Genomic DNA, 9,649 nt, shown 5'->3' on the forward strand with positions numbered 1-9,649 from the left:
CCACCGAAATTGTCGGTTGACTGGAGATTGAGAACAAGGGTACACAATTATTTTCAAATTGGCCGGACCGGGCCTCTGTTCTATTGATAATGAAGGGGTGATGATTGTTTCCAACTTTGTTCTAGGTTTGACTCCTGGGGAGGTAAGCAACTCTTTTACGTGATTCCAGAATTTGAATTTTGCAGGATCCTACCGTTTTTTTATCAGCGTGGTTTGAATTGTTTTTAGGATCCAACTCTAAACCCCTTGTAATAACTACTCCCTCATTCCAAATAACTGAAGCTCTATGATTTTCCTACGTCAAACTTTTTCAAAAATTTAACCAAGTCCATAGAAAAATCTACCATATCAAATATTACTTCAATTGTTTTGGAACTAAGTGAGTACAATTGTTGGGCAATGAGAGGAGTTTGTCCTCCTGCTGCATTACCACGGGATGGCAACATAATTTTTTCGATAAAGGGTGATTTTATTAACTCAAAAATGTAGCATCAAGTGGATACAAAGCATTATGAGCAACACCCGGCCTCTGCATAACTAGGATGCACACAGCTGAAACACCAAAAGTCTGACAACCAGAAGAAAACAAAAATCGACAAATCGGCAATAGTAGAGTCCTATAGACCGACACTGTGCCTATGTCGAAAGGTGAGATGGCAACATAATTATGTGTAATATAATATACTCCCTCCGCCCGGAGTATGTATTTAGATGTAGTTCAATGCTAAATACATCCATTTGAGTGACACACAATTTTGGATGGAGGTAGTATGACCATAAGCACCATCTGGTGTTGAGGATCTATCTCAGGTGGTACCATAAAAGTACAAATGATAGACCGCTTTGCAATTGCTAAGCTTAAGCCACGGGCATACAAGAAAAACCTAGAGAGGACAACAGTCATTTAACCCGTGTTAGTCAGACGCAAACGACTCAAGTGTGGCATGATTTTCAACCAGTTCACATGCCTGATGGAGGAGACAGAAGACGCAACTCTTATGTTGCTATCCAATTTAGTGCAGAGCGATGATCCATCGATCGCAGAGTGACACCAGGCATACTGGATTTAACTTTTTATTAAAAGTAAGTGAGCTTATAAAAGTAAAGGTTCTTTTAGTTTGCATCCAGGTCGATATGTCCGAGTAGTTAAGGAGATAGACTTGAAATCTGTTGGGCTACGCCCGCGCAGGTTCGATCCCTGCTGTCGACGTTTTTTTGTTTTTTTTTTTGGTTTCTAATTTTCGGTCGTCAGTGAAATTACCATTCCCGCATCGTTCTTCAGGTGCGCGTCGTTCCCCTCGCTCCTGCCCCGCGTCGGTGGTCCGAGCTCCGCAGTCTGCCCGCCTCCATCCCTCCCGCCCTCCCAACGGTAAACCTGCTCCGCTGGGCCTTCTTCAGGCAACACAACTGGGGGAGCCGTCGCCGATTCCCTCTGCCTCACATCGCCGAGGTTTACAAGATGCTTTTGCTCTTCTTCCCTTCCTTCATGCTTTCATTGTTGATGCTTCACTTGGCTGGTCATTTGGTCAACCGCAGGAGCACCACGAGGTCCTAATTTACCGTTTTCTGATTTATGGTCTATGATTTGTTACAGTCTCTAGCCAGTGCGCAACTGTGCATACTATCATAGGCATCTAACTTGTTTTATTTGTTTTGCTTTGAGAGTAACTGATGGATTATGGATGAGCTGAAGATAGGGTAACATAGAGATAGGCAAGATCTTGGCTGATGGATTATGGATGCATGGTATCTGAAACACCATCTCTTGCTGATGGATTCATATGACTGTTGCTGGCTTTTGTAATTAGATCCAACAACAATACCAATATATGGGTTCTCTGTAACTGACATTAGATTCCAGGTTATGTATTTTGTTTAGCAGCCATACCATGTTTATGTTTCCATTAAATTCAGACTCACTGTCTCACATGATTTTTGTTGAAAGATGAGTGAACTCAGTTCTGAACTTGCACTAAATATATTGATTTTAAATTTATCTTTATAATATCATTATGCTTCGGAAGTTTGTTTCTCATGTTACTATTTCTATATTTAGGCCTCCTTTGGTTAATAGGATAGGATTATCATAGGAATTGGGAACTTGTAGGAAATGAGATGACATGTATCCCAAATCCTATGAGTAGGATTAGGAAGAGAGATGTCATTTGGTCCACATCATAGGAATTTTTCCATTCAGTCTAGGATCATGTTTATTTTCCTTTGAAATGTGAAGGATGTTAAACGCAGCATTGTAGAGACAGACATAGGGATAGATGTTTAAGTAGTTTCGGTGGATATCTCCTGAACCGAACTTCTCTCTCTTATCCCTTCTTCTCCAAGCATGTAATCTCAACAAACTCTTGTATGCACTGTTATCCAGGGAGGTGCGCCCCTGCCATATAAACATGCAACGCGCCCCTCCAACGAGGCAAGACGCTTTCCGCCTATCGCACATGGTAATCAGAGCATCTCTCTTCCAATACATCTAGCTTTCCACTCTCCATTAGTGCCTAGCATGTCTTCCTCCGGCTCCTCCCAGTTCGGCCTCAACAACCAGGTCACGGAGAAGCTCACCCGTACGAACTACGTACTGTGGCGCGTCCAGATCACGCCGCAGCTAAGGGGAGCTGGCGTCTTCGGCTATGCCGACGGCAGCACGCCGGAGCCAGCCCGCTTCCTTCCTGGCAAGGACAAGGACGGCAAGGACTCCACCGAGCCCAACCCTCTCCACCCAATCTGGGTCCGGGAGGATCAACAAGTGCTCGGGTACCTGCTCAACAATCTCTCCAAAGAGGTGTTGGTGCAAGTGACCGCCATCACCACGACGCATGCGCTCTGGACAACCCTGGCGGCCATGTTCTCCTCGCAGTCGCTTAGCCGCATCAACAACATCCGCACGGCTCTGCTTCATGCGCAGAAGGGAACTCAGCCGGTCGCCACCTTCTTCGCCCACATGCGCGGCCTCGCTGATGAACTCGCCGCGGCCGGCAAGCCGCTGCAAGACGACTAGATCGTCTCCTACATCATCCACGCGCTGGACATGGAGTACCAGCCTCTGGTGTCAGCCCTCGACGCTCGCACCTCTCCCGTCACCCTGGATGAGTTGTTCGGCATGCTCAGCAACTTCGACCAGCGCATGGCACTCTACCAGGGGTCGGGTGGCTTCAAGTCGTCCGCGAACGCCGCCTCGCATAGCCGCGGCGGCCCTCCACGCGGCAAGGCACGCTCTGGTGGCGGCGGCAACTCCTCCAACGCACGCGCCGGACGTTCCCCCTCCACCAACCCCAAGGGACGCGGTGGTGGTGGTGGCCGCGGCTCCAACAGAGCATGCCCCGATGCACCGCGCTGCCAGATCTGCGGCAAGCTCGGGCACAGCGCTCGGGACTGCTGGTACCGCTACGACGACGACGATGACTCCTCCCAGGACGAGGACAAGGTGGCGGCTGCTGCGGACGGCTCCTACGGCGTCGACACAAATTGGTATGTCGACAGCGGGGCCACCGAACACATCACCAGCGAGCTCGAGAAGGTGACCACGCGAGGGAAATACCGCGGCAAGGACCAGATCCACACTGCGAGTGGTGCAAGTATGAGGATTCGTCATGTTGGTCACACAATTATTAGAACTCCCCATCGCAAACTTCATCTTAAGAAAATCTTGCATGTCCCTAGTGCTAGTATGAATCTTCTCTCCGTTCATAGAATTGCCATTGATAATCATGTCTTTCTAGAATTTCATCCTTTTTTCTTTTTGATCAAGGATCAGGCAACGAAGAAAGTACTTTATCAAGGTAGATGCGTTCGAGGGCTCTAGCCGTTGATTCCGGAGCGCCGAAGATTCAATAAATAAGCCTACGGTGTTGCCAAGCTTTCGTGAACCCGATGGCACGATCGATTAGGCCATGCCTCTTTTTCTTTAGTTGAAAGGTTGCTTAGGAAAAATAAGCTCCTGTTTGTTGGTGAGCGCAATATTGAAACAGTTTGTGATTCATGTCAACGTGCTAAAAGTCACCAGTTACCCTGTCCTATATCAACTAGTGTGTCTACAAAACCATTGCAATTAATCTTTTCCGATGTTTGGGGTCCTGCCCCTAGCTCCGTTTGTAGACACACTTATTATGTGTTTTATCGATGACTACAGCAAATACTCCTGGATCTATCTTCTTAAGAAAAGATCCGATGTCTTTCAAGTTTTTCAAAACTTTCAGGCTCTTGTTGAGCGCAAGTTTGACAGCAAGATTATTGTTGTTCAATCAGACTGGGGGGAGAGTACGAAAAGTTGAACTCTTTCTTCCAAAATCTTGGTATTTCTCACCATGTGTCATGTCCTCACGCTCACCAACAAAACGGCTCTGTAGAACGTAAACACAGACACATTGTCGAAGTAGGACTAGCCATCTTAGCCGGCGCCTCCATGCCCCTCAAGTTTTGGGATGAGGCTTTCCTCACGGCTGTCCACATCATCAACATGCTTCCTAGTCGTGTTATCAGTAATGAGACTCCAGTAGAGAGGCTCCTTCACGTCACACCTGACTACAAGTCACTTCGTGTGTTTGGTTGTGCGTGTTGGCCTAATCTTCGTCCTTACAATAAACGCAAGCTCATGTTCCGCTCAAAGCAATGTGCTTTTCTTGGTTATAGTCCACTTCATAAGGGTGTAAAGTGCCTTGACATCTCCACTGGCCGTGTCTATATTTCTCGCAATGTCATCTTTGATGAAACCAAGTTTCCTTTTGCTGGTCTTCATCCTAATGCCGGCGCTCAACTACGTCAAGAAATACTCCTTTTGCCACCTCATCTATCCGGCCTTGATCATGGGGGAGAAAATATTTCTGATGATCCAGTGATGACTAATCCTCTTAACCATGCACATGAGCTTTGTGATGTTACAGAAGAAAACGGCAGTGAAAACAGAGAAGAAAATGATGCACAAATTCATCCCCAAGTGCCATATTTTATGTGTCACGATGTCGGGAGCAAATCTGCCTCAGAGTGCGCTGGATCCGCCTCGGGATCGCTGCAGGAGCAGCAGCGCAGGCAATTTGCGTCAGGATCCGCGCGGGCTGACGCGTCAGAGCTGACAGCGGGTCCGCCCGTCCGTGCGACCGACAGCGACTCCGCGCATGCCACGCGCTCGTCCGCAGCTGGCGACGAGCCCGCACCCGCTCCGCTCCATTCAGCGTCTGACACCTGGCAACATCCGGGTGGTCGAAGCAGCGCGCGCTTCCCGGACGAATCGCGCTGCTACAAGCGGCGCGTCGAGACGCGGCTAACGGGCGCTGGATCCGGCGCTGATTCGCGTGGGCCCGCGCAATCATGCGCCCCTGATGAGCCGGTCGGGAGGCTGGGATCTTCTGCGGCGCCTACAACACCTACGTCAAGGGCCGAAGCCACAGAGGATCTGGGGCGAGCACGAGGCGAATCTGCCTGGGAATCTGCAGCGCCCACAACTCCTGTTCCTGACGTGGGATCTTCTGTGGCTATCAACCCTGCTGCACCATCACAACGACAAACACGGCTGCGACAAGGTATGATAAAACCCATTGATTATAAGCATATAACAAAATATGGCCTAGTTTGTTCTACAGATGAACCAGGTAAGCCAAGTACACTTGAGGAAGCACTTGGTGATGAAAAGTGGAAAAAGGCAATGAAGGAAGATACTTTGCACTTGAGAAAAATAACACATGGCATCTAGTCCCTCCACAGCAAGGTAAAAACCTCATTGATTGCAAATGGGTTTTTAGAATAAAAAGGAAATCTGATGGTACCATTGACCGATACAAGGCAAGACTTGTTGCCAAGGGCTTTAAGCAACGGTATGGGATTGACTATGAGGACACCTTTAGTCCTGTTGTTAAAGCTGCAACCATACGTCTTGTTTTGTCCATTGTTGTTTCTAGGGGATGGATTCTCAGGCAGCTGGATGTACAGAATGTGTTTTTGCATGGTGTTCTGGAAGAGAAGGTATACATGAAACAACCTCCTGGGTTTGAAAATGAAAAAGCACCCTCATTTGTATGCAAACTTGACAAAGCATTCTATGGGTTAAAGCAAGCACCGAGGGCATGGTACTCATGCCTCTGTCATAAGATGCAGACACTTGGTTTTGTTCCTTCCAAGTCTGACACTTCCCTGTTCATTTACAATAAACTGAACACATCCATATTTGTTCTCATTTATGTTGATGACATTATTGTTATAAGTTCATCTGATGAAGCAATAACTGCATTGTTGAAGGATTTGAGTACAGATTTTGCTCTCAAGGATCTTGGAAATTTTCATTATTTCCTAGGGATTGAAGTGAAGAGGCATGATGATGGACTTCATCTCTCCCAAGAAAAATATGCCACTGATTTGGTAAAAAAGGCTGGCTTGCAAGGTTGTAAACCCTCACCCACTCCCAAGAAAAACTGTCTCTTACAAAAGGTACACCTCTAAGCAAAGAGGACAACACTAAATACAGAAGCCTAGTTGGTGCATTACAGTACTCAACTTTGTCAAGGCCTGATATTTCTTTTGCTGTGAACAACGTATGCCAGTTTCTTCATGCACCCACCACTGTTCATTGGACTGCTGCTAAACGTATAGTTCGATATGTCAAAAATACTTTGAGCATTGGTCTTAATTTCAGCAAGTCACCATCTACCTTGGTTAGTGCCTTCTCTGATTCTGATTGGGCAGGCAGTCTGGATGATAGACGCTCCACTGGTGGGTTTGCAGTATTTTTTGGTCCTAGTCTAATATCATGGAGTGCAAGAAAACAGGCAACTGTGTCTAGATCCAGTACAGAGGCAGAATACAAAGCATTGGCAAATGCAACAGCAGAAATTATATGGGTTCAGTCTATTCTTAAGGAACTTGGTGTGAAAAACACCAAAGCTCCATGTTTGTGGTGTGATAATCTTGGTGCTACCTATAAAGCTTCATGAAACACAGGATTAGCAGAAATTATATGTCTGCTAATCCTGTGTTTCATGCCAGGACAAAACACATAGAGATAGATTTCCACTTTGTCAGAGAAAGAGTTACTAACAAGCAACTTGACATTCGATTTGTACACTCTAGAGATTAAGTTGCTGATGGATTCACCAAGGCTTTGCCCACACGGAGTTTTGAAGACTTCAAGCATAATCTCAACTTGATAAAGTTGTGATTAAGGGAGGGTGTTAAACGCAGCATTGTAGAGATAGACATAGGGATAGATGTTTAAGTAGTTTCGGTGGATCTCTCCTGAACCGAACTTCTCTCTCTTATCCCTTCTTCTCCAAGCATGTAATCTCAACAAACTCTTGTATGCGTTGTTATCCAGGGAGGTGCGCCCCTACCATATAAACATGCAACGCGCCCCTCCAACAAGGCAAGACGCTTTCCGCCTATCGCACAAAGGATAGGAATCAATCCTATATAGGAATAGGAATTCATTCCTGTGAACAAAAGGGCTCTAAAGGAAAAATTCCTACAAGAATCCTACCTATAGAATTCCTATGAAATTCCTCGAAACCAGAGGAGGCCTTAATTTATACCTGCAGTCTAGAGGCATCATCCAATCAATGTATTACAGTTGGCTACCGCTATTCTTTCCACTTTCTTCTTTGAGCTTTAGTAACTTGGTGATAGAATAGCACATTTATTCTGGAGCTACAATGATGATCAGGTGCTACAACTTTATCTGCACAACAGTCTGCTTTCTTACATTGCTTGTTAATTTTTATGCATTAAGACGTTGTGCCCATGTCGCCCTCTGGTTACACTGTTATGATTGAGCAAGGATTACACAGACCTCTAAATTCCTGTCAGTCCAGCTGTACTTGAGGTAATTGCATGGGTATGCTTTGTGCTAGTTACCGCTTTAGCTCTGTTGTTTGCATGCCATTTTTGTCTTGTTGCTTGAACCGTGGAAGGTTGATCTCACAGCGGGCCTAGATGGGGAGGATCAAGGAGACCAAAAGCAATGTACATTTAGCATCAAATTCAGAAATGCAGTATGTTGTGGGAACAGATGTTATATTGTAAGACCGTCTTACTGCTGTTTTACTCTAGATTATTTTTATCTTATAAAAAATGTTTGTACGTAAAATTGTTGTATAATCACACTATTAGATAGTTTCAGGTGTTCCATTCTCTTGGTATTGTCAGAAGGTTACAGTGTTCAAGAAGAATGGTGGAATGTTGGCTCTAATTCAATGTTCAGGTAAGAGCCAACAATTGTAATCCTCACTGTACTATGATCTGTGAGATATATTAATGATACGTCTGTTAATATATAGGTCTCAGCACACTCTGGAGCTGTTTAATGATAATTGATAAAAAAATACTCCCTCTGTTCCATATTAAGTGTCGCTGATTTAGTACTACCTCCGTTTCAATTTACAAGTCCTGCGCGTATACCTAAGTTGCCAATTTTATCACGCAAATATAAACTATATAACATAAAAATTATATATTTTGAAAATAGAACATCTGAAGTTTATATTGATATATTTTTTGTAATATATAACTTGTATTACGTTGGTTAAATTGACAACCTAGGGGTACGCGCACGCCCTGTAAACTGAGAGAGAGGGAGTACAACTTTGTATGGAACGGAGGAGTACTTCTTTATTGGTTAATTTCATCCATGCTTCATGGCACTCTGTGTTTTACTTGCAGTGGTCACAAAGGCGTGAGAACAAGAAAAGCAGCATTAGTAAATTGATTCACTACCAAGAAGTCTTATTCACAGGAGCTATTTGTTGTAAGTGGTGGGTAACATAACCCACCCTAATCTCTTTCAGTGTCACGGTCGATGAATTGGCCCATGAATTAGAGTACGTAAAGCCAGCCATGTAGTCTATAGACACAAGCGTGTTAAGGTTGCTAATACCGCAAACATTCCACATGGCAATTGTTTCAATAGGAGAAAAGGAGGTCCTCTTTGTTGTGTTAGAAGGCTCTTACCTCAGAGGAATGTTTGCAGGTCACCATGTCTTGTTCAGTCGAGCAATTGTGATTGTTGATGTTCAGTTCTTTTGGATCCAATCCATGCTGATTGTGCTGTCCCGCAGGTATGTTTCTGTTATACTAGTTGCCTTTGCTGTGTTTTCTTTTGTGGCATTCTGGGACGTAAGGCTCTTCACAAATGATGGTATTAAGTATGGATTATGGATTGGTTATATTTGTTTTATTTGTTGACCTCCCTTGTTCAATCTTTGGATGTAGTATTAAGTATGTAGTGTTTGTTACCAGCTTATATAGTTTTGCGTACTATGAAAGTATCAGAGCAACTCCAACGCGCCGACCCATTTCGTCCGTGTTTGGATCGAAACGGATACAAAAGTCGGCCCGAACACGCCGACCCAAACAGACGTGCATCCGCTTTTTGTCCGCCGGGCGACCCATTCCAGGCCCAAATTTGGGCCTCGTTTGCGTCGGCGAGGACGCGAGGCGGACGCCCGCCTACTCCTCCCCCTGGCCCGCCAGTCGGTGGCACATAGGACATTCTCTTCCTCCCATTGATAGCCAGCACACCCTACGCCCCACCCGTTGCCGCCGTCGTCCAGTTCTGGTGCCCAGGCCAGCCGTCCGCACTCCACATACCTCCCCCGCCCTTAGCATGCCACCTTCCAACGTCGCCGCCACCACCGCCTCGCCGCACCGCCACCACAGC

The 9,649-nt window shown here is 45.7% G+C and overlaps 1 non-coding gene across 1 annotated transcript; it reads left to right on the forward strand.

The window, feature by feature from the left end:
• Window positions 1-1,128: 1,128 nt before the first annotated feature.
• TRNAS-UGA lies at window positions 1,129-1,210 on the forward strand. Its single transcript has one exon. It is a non-coding gene; the product is annotated as a tRNA-Ser (tRNA).
• The last annotated feature ends 8,439 nt before the right edge of the window (window positions 1,211-9,649 follow it).

Source organism: Triticum dicoccoides, chromosome 1B (genome assembly GCF_002162155.2).
Source record: "Triticum dicoccoides isolate Atlit2015 ecotype Zavitan chromosome 1B, WEW_v2.0, whole genome shotgun sequence".
Lineage (NCBI taxonomy): Eukaryota > Viridiplantae > Streptophyta > Magnoliopsida > Poales > Poaceae > Triticum > Triticum dicoccoides.